Source organism: Diabrotica virgifera, chromosome 5 (genome assembly GCF_917563875.1).
Source record: "Diabrotica virgifera virgifera chromosome 5, PGI_DIABVI_V3a".
Lineage (NCBI taxonomy): Eukaryota > Metazoa > Arthropoda > Insecta > Coleoptera > Chrysomelidae > Diabrotica > Diabrotica virgifera.
This window is the reverse complement of record NC_065447.1, coordinates 74548781-74562611: the sequence shown is the minus strand read 5'-3', so window position 1 is coordinate 74562611 and position 13831 is coordinate 74548781. Positions and strand designations below refer to the sequence as shown.

The 13831-nt window shown below is 31.7% G+C and overlaps 1 protein-coding gene across 1 annotated transcript in view; it reads right to left on the bottom strand.

The window, feature by feature from the left end:
- The window catches only part of LOC114342200 (uncharacterized), a 75651-nt gene that overhangs the window by 44587 nt on the left and 17233 nt on the right, over positions 1–13831 (bottom strand). The gene's annotated exons all lie outside the window — the stretch shown is intronic.

The window sequence follows — 13831 nt, the reverse complement described above, 5'->3', positions numbered from 1 at the left end:
ATTAACAATAACATCTTGCGGTTTTAGCCTGGGGTATATGTCACCCCTTCTCGGGGGTTAAAATTACTTTATTAAAAATAATCCCACAAATAGAGAAAGGGACAAATTCTAAGCAAAATTTGTTATATAATGTTATTAAAATAAATCAATACTTTTTGAGTTATAAAAGATTAAATATTTTAATTTTTGTGAAAGAAAATGCATGCTTTAAAGTGATTTTTCATAAATAACTCAAAAACTGTAAGTTTTTACAAAAAAGTTTTCATCACTAAAATTGAAGCTAATAAAAACTATAATAAATTCCTTACTTGTAAAACCATTTAGTGTTAATTTAAAGTAAGTTATAGGTAATTGCGAATATTCAAATCTAAGGATAAAAGCTTAAATAACGGGAACACGATGCATTTTATAACACTTACTAAATACTTGTCAAAGTTCATAGAAATACTTATCAAATGAGCTCCAGAAAAAGTTGATACAGTATTTCTCATGATCATCTTTCAGTGCGTCACAGTTTTTCGATTTCTTTCTAACGCATTAAATTGTATGTGACAGAAAAAAAGGCACGTCGGTGATTACATTTCGTCGGTGACATTTTTATAACATTTATTCTAGTTATTCTAGTTGTCGATAGATGGCGCCATAATAAAAAAATAATTTTTTTTAATTAGATAACACTATTACAAATATAATCTGTATAATTTATAAGACTATACAAATCAAAGAAAATACAATTTTATAAATGCAAAAAACACATTTGATTTGTTTTTATTCCAAATTGAAAATAAAATGTGACAACTGTCAGATTTAACTAAAATGTCATGTTAGAATAAATGTCATAAATGTGTTATCACGGACTTACCCTTTTTCCTATCATTTGTTACGCACTGAAAAATGATCATGAAAAGGACAATAGCATCAAAATTTATACTCCAAAAGTTTTTCCAAAAAAATTATTTTGTTTTTTTTTTCGAATAACTCTGTTAATTTTTATGGTATCAGGCACATCCAACTATTTGAAAGGTAATTTCAAGAAACTGTATTACATTTAATCTTTCAAATACTTTTTTTTAGGATTATAGGTTAAAGGGCTCCAGTTACATTGTTCTCGCAGTAAAATTTTAAACGTTTTCTATCTTGGTTATTTTGATTCATACATTATGGTAATTCAAATTAAAAGACAAGTAAAATCTTTGCTAATAAAAAAAACTCAAATTTCGTTACCTATCTAGAATTTTTTACGTGTATCGAGTATTGGAGTTATTATCAAAAGCAAATAATTTACGAAAATTTGATTTATAAGGATTACTAAAGATTTTAATATTTGTGGAAATGGCGTTCGTTTTATTTTTCACTGTTTACTAAAAAATTTGAAAGGGTCCTATTATTTTCATTTTCATTAGCTTAACTTTGATCGTATTAACTTCTTTCGGTGCTCATTTAATAGATATTTTTGAGTACTTTGACAAATGTATTGTTATATTCCTATTTGACATAAGAAATAAAAGTCTATAGTTATATTTAAAATTCAAATAAAAATAAAGGTTTTCGTTTTTCTCGACCGCGGGCATGTAAATTTGGAACACCCTGTATAAAACAAATTTTGTATAGGTAGTTTTTAAGAAAGTGTTTCGGAGAAGTGTTTACGAACCCCAGGAACAATACGACTCAAGTAAACAATTAGAGTGATGTTTAAAAAGAAAGTGTTCGTGGAAAGGTTGTCAATAACCACCGATAACTCATATTCTAGTAAATAATAGGTTATTAAATTTGGAAAGAGGATTAATGTGGAAAGTAAAATTGAAATGGGGAATATTATTTTTTCTTGAAATCCATTAAGATATTTAGAAAAAGGAAAGTTTGTGTTGGTAAATACGGATAATTGAAAGTTGCTTTGGATTGGTTGATTTTTGAATGCTGGAAGGGGTATTTGGAAGGAGGAGAATGAATGAGCAATGAGAGTCAGTGTGTTTTGAGCGATCGAGAGGCGAAGTCCAGTTTTCGAGAAGAGTGTACAAAAAAGTGAAACGCCGGGTTGGTTAGTTTTGTCTTTAAAAAAAAAATAAAAAGTGAGATATCGTGGAACGAGTGATAGGCTGAGTCGAGATAGTATATAACTCCTTGAGTCTAGAGTATCCCGGTTTTGTTGAAGTGTTTGAAAAAGGTAGAACACGGCATCAGGATAAGGCAGGAACGAGGGCTGTACGAGGCTTAGTTTTCAAAGGAGCAGAGGCATTACTGGAAGACTTTGGACGAGTCTTTGGATCGCAACCCAAGCCAATAGGAAACGTGTTTTGTGTGAAGACATTGTCAAATCATCAGTAAAGGTCAGTCTATTTTGTTATGACATGAATGTATGGTTTATGCATTAAATAACACATTGAAAATTGAGCTACACAATCACTATAAAAATTTCATCAAACCTCAATCAATTTGTTACTGATAAATCATAATAGTTCATTATAAATAAAATAAATTTGGAGACAAAAAGAAATAAGATTCCTATTTTTGTAATTGTTGTATTAAATAAAGAAAGAAAGATAAGATATTAGAAATATTAAGCAGTTATTGCCATTTAGAGAAAATAAACGATTTTTATAATTTCTAATTGAAATCCGTATGTGTGTATTATTTTACTCTCTTTTATCTATCCCGATTAGGAACCCACTGAGAAATACCTTGAAGCCACGAAAGTAAGTAATTGATATTATAATTTAGTCCTGAGATTGACACTATATTGGTATTTGATCTGTTTGATTAATGAGATAATTATTGATTAATTAATTAAGATAAATTACATCTGAGAACATCATTAGATTTCAAAAGTAAGATCACAACAAATGTCGCCCAAAGTGGAAAGCATTGAAAAGTATTTCTAGTGGCAAATTTGAAGGAATAGAAAGGGAAAAGCCGGTGGTTGGAAATTTATATGCCCGTGGTAAAAAGTGAGATATTTACATTTGATGACATAAAATTTTAGAGCTCTTTAGGTACAAATTTGCCATAATTGATTTAATTTATCGATATTTACATTTGATATATTTATTGACAATTTATTAAATTTGGGTGAGAAAAATTCGTCTTGGTAACATACTATTCAAATTTCATATTTGGCGGGGATAGTACTTCTTGAAAACAAATGTCTGTGACAAGAAGCCAAAGCAAAGACAACAAAAAACAAGAAGAACATTCAGATCAAGAGGAAAATTTAGACCAAGAAGATATTTTAGACACAACAATCATGGAAACAGGAAAAAAAGAATTATCAGAATTAGAAAAGATATTACAACTGTTGCAACTCCAGTCAAAAAAAATGGATAAAGTGGATCAAAAAATGGATGACAATCAACAGGAAACAAAACAAGCAATAGAAGAGAACAATAAGAAAATAGAGGAACGCATAGAAAAGTATGAAAAGGAAATAAAAGCATGTTTGACAACAATGAAAAACGAGATAAAAGAACAAGAAATGAGAATGAAAGATCACATGAAAGAACAAGAAATGAAAATTCAAAATAAAATAGGAGTTAACAAAGTGCCAGAAAAAGGAACTAGAAAATTTGGAAAAGAAGTTGGAAAATGCTTTACAAGAAGACAAGCGAGAAATGGAAAGACAAATTGAGGAAATCAAAACGCAACAAAATTTCGGAGAAAGAAGAGCAACTGTTATACATAGCACAGATGACGTGAAAGTACGGTTTGGCGGGGATGTAAGAAGATTACACCCAGTGCCGTTCATAAATAGCCTGAAAAAGACAGTACAACATATTGGAAATTTCGAAACAGCGAAAGAAACAATCAGAAACCATCTTAAGTATGAGGCAGGTCTATGGTTTGATTGCAAAGAAGAATTTGACAGTTGGCAACAATTTGAACAAAAATTTTTGAATTATTTCTGGGGAAAAGTCCAACAATTGGAAATTAACAAGGAATTGCAAAATGGGAAATACAATGATAGGATGGGTATCTCAGAAAAGACATATGCATTACAAACTTACAATAATGCAAAACATTTTACAATATAATTATTCATCAGCACAATTAGTCGAACTGATTGCAAGACATTTCGAAGAAACGCTGGAAGACCATATCACATTGCAAAACTACAAAGACATATATAGTTTATGCCAATTCCTACAAATAAGAGAATCATGTCGAAGAGAAAGAAAATCAAGAAGGTCGCGAGAAGATTACAGGCCCCGAGAAACACAGGATTACAGAGATCGAAATCAAAATAGGAGGGACTATACAAGACGAGATTTTAATCCCAGAAGGGAAAACGAAAATAGAGACAACGGAAGAGGAAATTATGAACAAAGAAATAGGCAATGGAATGAGGACAGAAATCGAGAATACCAGAATAGAAACACCACACGCTCAAATCAAGAAAACAGAAATAATGGTAGACAAAATGAACAGGGATATCGAGAAAACCGAAACAGATCCGACAGACCAAGAGACAATAGAAGAGAGGTAAATAATACCCAGACAGAAGGATATGACGAAGAGAGACATTATGACGAAGATATAAAAAACGAGGAGCAACCGGCGTCTTTTCACGGAGGCGTTCACTAAAAACAAAAAACCAAACAGGAATCCTTTGTCACCCCAAGGAGTTTATTAAATTGGCAGGAAACAACGAAAAGAAAAATGGAGTTAATTTAAAATTTGTGGATGGATTTATCAACGAGAAACCAATTAAAATTATGATAGACACTGGATCTGAAATAACACTGGTCAACAGAAAACTAATTGAAGAAGTTAACTTAACAAATTTAATTTACAAAATACCTAGGGTAAATTTAGTGGGCGCAAACAAACGGACATTGGCAACTATAAATGAAGGCATACGAGTAATGGTACGATTAGGTAAGAATAAGTATGCACTACAATGTGTAATAATGCCAAATATGTCACATGACATGATAGTAGGAGTTGACGAATTGGCAGAAAAACATGTAATGATAGATTTTAAAAATAATACGATGAAACTAAAAGAAGAAAAAGAAGAAGAACAGGACAAGGAACAGGAGAAACAAAATACGGACGAATCAGGTAAAGAACAAACAGTGGAAATGAATTTGACAACGAAGCAAGGACAAAGAAGAAAAAGGAGAAAAGGTCAGAAAAAGATAAAGGAAGTTAAAACCTGGGATTCCTCAAAAGAAGAGACGAGCTCAGGAGAAGAAGAAATAAAAATATTAACAACAAAAGAAAATAAAACCTGGGATTCCTCAAAAGAAGAGATGAGCTCAGGAGAAGAAGAAATAAAGCTAACAAATGAAAGCGAAAAGGATATGATTGAAACAGTGGTATTTGAAGAGGAGGTATATGAAAACGAGGATGCAGAATGCACGGTAAACGTATGTGAAGAATCTGAGGAAAAATACAGAAAATTGATATGTGGAAAAGGAAAAGACAACATAACAGCCGACGCTCTAACACGGGATGAGGACATTGAAAAAAAGGAAACAATTACTCTACAGGTGGGACTAATTAGAGTAATACAAGAAGAAGGGGTATAAGACATAGATTAAAGCAAGGTAATATACGGGGAGTTGGTTTGCCTCGAGAAAATTTAGTTAAAGATGCAGATAAATTTTATCGAATACAAAGGCGGGGATTTGTTATATTCCTATGTGACATAAGAAATAAAAGTCTATAGTTATATTTAAAATTCAAATAAAAATAAAGGTTTTCGTTTTTCTCGACCGCGGGCATGTAAATTTGGAACACCCTGTATAAAACAAATTTTGTATAGGTAGTTTTTAAGAAAGTGTTTCGGAGAAGTGTTTACGAACCCCAGGAACAATACGACTCAAGTAAACAATTAGAGTGATGTTTAAAAAGAAAGTGTTCGTGGAAAGGTTGTCAATAACCACCGATAACTCATATTCTAGTAAATAATAGGTTATTAAATTTGGAAAGAGGATTAATGTGGAAAGTAAAATTGAAATGGGGAATATTATTTTTTCTTGAAATCCATAAGATATTTAGAAAAAGGAAAGTTTGTGTTGGTAAATACGGATAATTGAAAGTTGCTTTGGATTGGTTGATTTTTGAATGCTGGAAGGGGTATTTGGAAGGAGGAGAATGAATGAGCAATGAGAGTCAGTGTGTTTTGAGCGATCGAGAGGCGAAGTCCAGTTTTCGAGAAGAGTGTACAAAAAAGTGAAACGCCGGGTTGGTTAGTTTTGTCTTTAAAAAAAAATAAAAAGTGAAATATCGTGGAACGAGTGATAGGCTGAGTCGAGATAGTATATAACTCCTTGAGTCTAGAGTATCCCGGTTTTGTTGAAGTGTTTGAAAAAGGTAGAACACGGCATCAGGAGAAGGCAGGAACGAGAGCTGTACGAGGCTTAGTTTTCAAAGGAGCAGAGGCATTACTGGAAGACTTTGGACGAGTCTTTGGATCGCAACCCAAGCCAATAGGAAACGTGTTTTGTGTGAAGACATTGTCAAATCATCAGTAAAGGTCAGTCTATTTTGTTATGACATGAACGTATGGTTTGTGTATTAAATAACACATTGAAAATTGAGCTACACAATCACTATAAAAATTTCATCAAACCTCAATCAATTTGTTACTGATAAATCATAATAGCTCATTATAAATAAAATAAATTTGGAGACAAAAAGAAATAAGATTCCTATTTTTGTAATTGTTGTATTAAATAAAGATAGAAAGATATGATATTAAAAATATTAAGCAGTTATTGTCATTTAGAGAAAATAAACGATTTTTATAATTTCTAATTGAAATCCGTATGTTTGTATTATTTTACTCTCTTTTATCTATCCCGATTAGGACCCCACTGAGAAATACCTTGAAGCCACGAAAGTAAGTAATTGATATTATAATTTAGCCCTGAGATTGACACTATATTGGTATTTGATCTGTTTGATTAATGAGATAATTATTGATTAATTAATTAAGATAAATTACATCTGAGAACAACATTAGATTTCAAAAGTAAGATCACAACAGTATATTAAGTATATTTTATAAAATGCATCGGTTTTCTGTTAATTAGGCTTGAATAATTAGATTTGAGTACTCGCCGAAAAAAAAATAGATTTAATTACATGTAACTCCCTTTGAATTCATAACAAAAGGCTTTCCAAAGCTTTAATTTTGGTAATGATAACTTTTTTGTAAAAACTTACAATTTTTAAGTGATGTATCAAAAACCGCTCTAAAACATGCATTTTTTCATGAAAAATTAAAATCTTTGATCTTCAATAACTCAAAAAGTATTGATTTATTTTAATAACTATATAACAAATTCTGCTTATAATTTGTCCTTCTATCGATTTGTGGAGTTATTTTTAATAAAATAATTTTCACCCCCGAGAAGGGGCGGTATCCACCCTCAGGGTAAAGGCGCAATGTAGCTCCATGTCACCTTTGTTTCTTGAGGTTTCCTATAACCACTCACCAATTTTCGTGAAAATTATTAAATATGTAGTCGCCAAATAACTAATTTAATGCATTTTAAGTACAACTCCCTCTTAAGCCGGGAAGATGGGGTAGTTTTCGTACGAAGGGGTTGTAGCTCAATAATCGAAATGCGCGTGATTTAAGAGTTTATTCTTGGAATATATATAAGCTATAGGAATTATATCCGCGATACGATATATTTTAATTTTTTTCAGCATGTTTCTCTGAAGTTAAATCAATTAAAGGGTTGTTTGGGGGTGAAGGGGATGAGCTCAAAAATCGAAACTATATCATTTCAAGAGCTCATAAATAGCTCGTAATTCTGTCGCTAATATCGATTCAATATCCCTATTTTTAAGTAGGGGGCTGCTTCAGCCCCCCCCCTCCCCCCACTAAAATATTAAATTCCTGCTCAGTGTAACGAGCTCAAAATTTTTGACGTGCGGAATATGAAAGCTCATAAATAGCTCATAAATCAGCGATATTTGTTTTTTAATTTTTGCAAGGGGGGGGCAGCTCAACACGGGTGCATTTTAATAATTAACTTTATTTGCTACATACAATTGTTTACCTTTTAATAACATAACCTCAATATTACTTTTTCTTCTTATAATTTTTTTGGGCTATGGCCTTGACAAGTATTCAGCAACCAGGACTAATATAATTGGTCAATATAATTAAAAGTGCGAAAAATGTTGCTGAGCTATGAAATCAGGGGTTGCTTTTCCGAACTTGCACGGTCTCAATATGAAACAATTCCTCGACCGTTCGACCTGTCCATTCTCTAAAGTTACGCAGCCAGGACAGTTGTTTTCTTATAACCCAGCGTTTTCCCAGCGATGTTTAGGTCCTGTCATTATAAATATGACCGAAGTATTGAACCTTTCTCATTTTTATGATATTGATCAATTCTCGCTCTTTGTGCATGGTCTCTAGCACACGTTCATTATAGTCCAGTCGGGTTAGACGAATAACACGCCTAACCTTGCATTATAAGTTGCCAAAATTTTTATTTTTTTTAATCTTTAGGGGGAGTCAATAGTAGTGTAAATTCAAAATCTCGACTGAATTCCGCCATTGCGTTAGCCGCCATCTTGATTTTAAACGAGAACCGTTGTTGCTTAATATCTCTGCCATTTTCAACTTTTCGACAAAAAGTATCTTCTTCTTTAGGTGCCGTGTCTGTATTCAGACGTTGGCCGTCATCATGTTTACAATTTTCTGAAATTTCTCTCTATCGGCTGCTGCGCGAAATAATTCTTCTACTGTGCAGCCACACCATTGTCTAATATTACGCAGCCATGAAAGTTTCTTTCGACCAATCCATCTCTTTCCCTCCACTTTTCCTTGTATTATAAGGCGAAGCAGATGGTATTTAGGTCCTCTAATTATATGGCCGAAGTATTCTGTTTTTCTCCTCTTTATGATGCTTATGAGCAGACGTTCCGAATTCATCATTTGAAGAACATCTTCATTGGAAGTGTGCGAAACCCATGATATCTTTAGGATTCGTCGATAGCACCACAATTCGAAGGCTTCCATTTTGTTTAGCATTGTGGTTTTTAACGTCCATGTCTCACAGCCATACAATAGGATAGACCACACATAACATTTCAGCACCTTCTTTCGAATATTCATCGACAGGTTTCTATTACATAAAACTGGTTTCCAGGTCATACAAAAAGTATAACAACCAAAATTGTTGAAAATGTAGTTTTCTATCATTTCTATTTTTACAATTTTTTCGTGCCATCTATATTTTCCGAGTTATAGCAGAAAATAGTGACAGTTATATATAAATAGAGCATAATTATTATTGAATTACCTCGTTTATTGTTAGTTTTACGACAAAAATGTTCCTATACAAAAATAGGAGAATTGAATTCTACACAATTTTAGTTTCTTTCATTTTTTTGCTAAAGTTAATATTTAAGGTAGTATGTATGCGATGAGCGTAAGACCTGATTGATTTTGTAGCAATTGTTTTTGTTCAATATCTACGCCATTTTCAACTTAAATAATTGTTCCAAATATGATTTCCTACAATTTCTTTTTAACAATTTTTTTTCATGCGGTTGATATTTTCCGTGTTAAGTGGGGAAATAGTAAAAAGTGGTGGGGGGAGCATAATTACTGAATTGAATCTTTCTTCCGAGCTGCCCCAAATTTTATAATTCTAACCTTTAGGGGAGATCAATAGTAGTGTAAATTTAAAATCTCGACTGAATTCCGCGGTTGCATTAGCCGCCATATTGATTTTAAAGGAGAACCGTTGTTGCTTAATATCTCGGCCATTTTCAACTTTTCGACAAAAACGGTAGGAACTAAAATTGTTGGAAACGCAATTTCCTACAATTTATTTTCCTCAATTTTTTTTATGCGATCAATATTCTCCGAGTTAAGGAGGAAAATAGTGGAAGCGGAGGGGAAGCATAATTATTGAATTGTCTCATTTATTATTAACTTTACGACATAATTGTACATAAATAAAAATAAAGAGAATTATATTTTATACAATTTTGGAAACTTCCAATGAAACACTAACCAAACTAAGTACATAAAAGACATAAATAATAACTTATATGCATGAAGTTAACTTATGCCCGATTTCACCAACGATACCTAAATATTTAAGAATTACCTAAGTGGGTTTAGGTACTTCCTAACTCTAAAACGGATTTCACCATACGATAAGAATTGCCTAAACCGCTTAAGCATTACCTTACGTTAGGACACGGATTTCGATCTCCCTAAACTTTAGGTATTACTTATCGTTGACAGTCAGGTTATATTTTTACAATTTTGAACAAATGTACTTGTGACGTTTGTCAATAATTTTCTGCTTACCTTAATTTTTCTGTTATTCTGTAATATTAGGTATATTAGTTGTTATTTTGTATTTTCTTTTATATTATTAATATAATATGTGTTGGAAAATATAGAAAATCCTTTGGAGTTTTTACAGGTCTGTTGACAAAATTATGTAGTCTACCTACTACCTAACAAACTAGTGTTGTGTTTCAAAAACCCATTCATGATCTAACTAAAAGTGTGTTATTAAAAAATTAATAATAAAAAGCAATTTTCAACATATTATTTATTTTAAAATTATTTCATTAATGACAATTCAACTAACTTCAATTTTTCGTCATAATATGTGAAATTTAAACTCTTTTCTTTTCATCCATTTCACTGTACATATACAAATAACATACAAGACTATAATTTATTATATACGAACTTCGTGTATAAATAACTAACTACTAAATAAAATAACTATAACAGTAAAAAACTGAATAAAACCGAATTGTCAAACAAACAATAATGATAAATAATCGAAAAAGTAAGGAAATGTCATCTTATTCTTCTTTTTATTTATCAAAAATAGTTCAAACGTACCCTAGGTAATACCTAGGAAAGCATTTCCTAGATAAGCAGTTCTTTTAGTTGTGAAATGCGATTGTTCCTAAGTATTGACTTAAGAAGTTCCTATCGATAAGAATTACTTAATAAGGCAACTGTTTAGGTATCGTTGGTGAAATCGGGCATTATTTTATTAACTAACGGGTTTTATTGGTTGAATTTGTCTGTCAATAATTAAGTTTCATGTCAGCTAACATATTTTAATATTTCAACAATTTTTTTTAATTTTGGACCCCGTTGGGGGGAATTTTCCCCGTTCCCCCTCTTAGACCCGCCACTGGTTCTCTCGAAAAATTGTAGTAAATCGTAATTGCAACAATTTCAGTCCTTACACTTTTTGTCGAAAAGTTGAAAATGGGGAAGATATTGAACAAAAACAATTGCTTTAAAATCAATCGGGTCTTACGCTCGCGCCTTTACCGCATACGTACTACCTTAAATATTGATTTAATAAAAAAAAATGAAAGAGATCAAAATTGTACAAAAATGAATTCTCTTCATTTTTGTATAAATTAAAATTTGTTGTAAAAGTAATAATAAACGAGATAATTCAATAAATCAATAATTATGCTTTAACTGTCACTGTTTTTCCCCATAACTCGGAAAATATGGACCGCACGAAAAAAATTATAATAAACGAAATTATAGAAAATTGTATTTTCAACAATTTCAGTTTGTATATTTTTTGTGGAAAAGTTGAAAATGGCGGAGATATTGAGCAAAAACGGTTCTCGTTTAAAATCAAGATGGCGGCTAACGCAACGGTCAAATTCAATCGAGATTTTAAATTTATACTACTATTGACCACCCCCTAAAGATTAGAAAAATAAAATTTGGGGCATCTCCTAATGCAAGGTCAAATGGTATCCCGACTGGGCTATTAGATATATGTCGTGTGTTGTCCAATAAATTCTGAATATGCGTGAATGCTTCTAATTTTTTAAGACTTTTTATTTTTGTTGCCCAGGTTTCCATGCTCTTCTTCTTCTGTAGCACTTCAATGCTCTTAGACGTGTGGCCAATGACAGACTTCTACCGCACAATACAAAAAGTTTTTTCATACAAGTTCTATTCTGGTCGAAATTTCTTCATCACTTCCAACCTTGCAGTCAATCCAGCTTCCCAGATATCTAAAGTGTTCCACCAAAGGGTGGAACACTTTAGTACAACACGGGAAAGTATCAAATGTATAAATATCAAAAATGTCAAACTTCCGATTGAAGAAAAACATAGTTGGACTCTGCGTGTACATAAAGCAATGTTAGAATTCTACCCAGAATTTAGAAATGACTTACGTACTTGCCAAATTCATTTCAAAATTGCTTACGACCATTGATTATAGACACGGAATGTTACGTGTCTATAATCAATGTTACGACAGAGCAGAAAAAATCGTTAAAAATAAGAAAAAAAGTTGGTTTTCAAGAAAAATGTCTATCTATTGATTACTTAGGATTACACATTACTATTCATATACACTCGGGTGCAAAATTAACCGGACACCTTAAAAATGGGTAATTTTTGAGGTCTCGCAATTCCCAAACCTGTTGTCCGATTTAAGTGATTTTTTAATATGTTATAGCCTTATTCTTTAACAATACCGTTTTAATAATATTGTTGCTAAACAGGTAAATTTTCATTGTATACAAGGTGTACCAATGAAACTGTGTTTTTTTCTTAAACTTCGCATCACCCTGTGGAATATTCTAGCATTTATAAAATACTGAAATTGAAATCTAACTACAGCCTCATGTTTTCTAAACATTTTGCTTTTTGGTTCATTCGCGTACATTGGACCATAAAAAAGTTAGGTCATTTAACAACTAGCCATGTTTTTCATCAATACAGGGTCATTTTAAATAAGTATGGCAACCTTTAAAGGGTAATTCTGCATGAAAAAATAATGACAGTTTGCTTTATAAACGGTATGTCCGCAAATGCTTCGTTTCTGAGATAGGGGGATGTTGAAATTTTTCTTACAAACTGATGATTTATTTATTGCTTTAAAACCGGTTGAGATATGCAAATGAAATTTGGTGGGTTTTAAGACGTAGTTATTGCACATTTTTTGACATACAACTAAGAATTTAATATTCACCATTGGCGCGCATACGGGTAATATGACAGCTCATATTACCCGTATGCGCGCCAATGGTGAATATTAAATTCTAAGTTGTATGTCAAAAGTTGTATAATAACTACGTCTTAAAATCCACCAAATTTCATTTGCATATCTCAACCGGTTTTAAAGCAATAAATAAATCGTCAGTTTATAAGAAAAATTTCAACACCCTCTATCTTATAAATTAAGCATTTGCGGATATAGGTTTATAAAGCAAACTGTCACTATTTTTTCATGTAGAATAACTCCATAAAGTTTGCCATGCTTATTTAAAAACATACTGTTTAGATAAAAAACATGGCTAACTGTTAAAGTACCTAACTTTTTAACGGTCCAACATAAGCGAATGACTAAAAAAACAGAATGTTGAGAAAACATGAGGCTATATTTGGGTTTAAATTTGAATATTTTGTAAATGTTAGAATACTCCACAGGGCGATGCGAAATTTGAGAAAAAACACAGTTTCATTGGTACACCCGGTATACAATGAAAATTTACCTGTTTAGCAACACTATTATTGGAAAGATATTGTTGAAGAATAAAGCTATAACATATTAAAAAATCACTCAAATCGGACAACGGGTTTAGGAATTGAGAGACATCAAAAATTACCCATTTTTAAGGTGTCCGGTTAATTTTGCACCCGAGTGTATTTACAATATAATCGAGGTAGTTAATAGATAACTCAAATAAATAGATTTATTAATTCATTTATAGAATTTAATCAAAATCCACTGCTTAATGAGAATGCTAATATGAGAATGTCAATGGCCTATTATTTTAATTAAATTGAAAATCACTATCATAAAAGATATGGTTGTTTTGTTAGGATCACGAACTATAA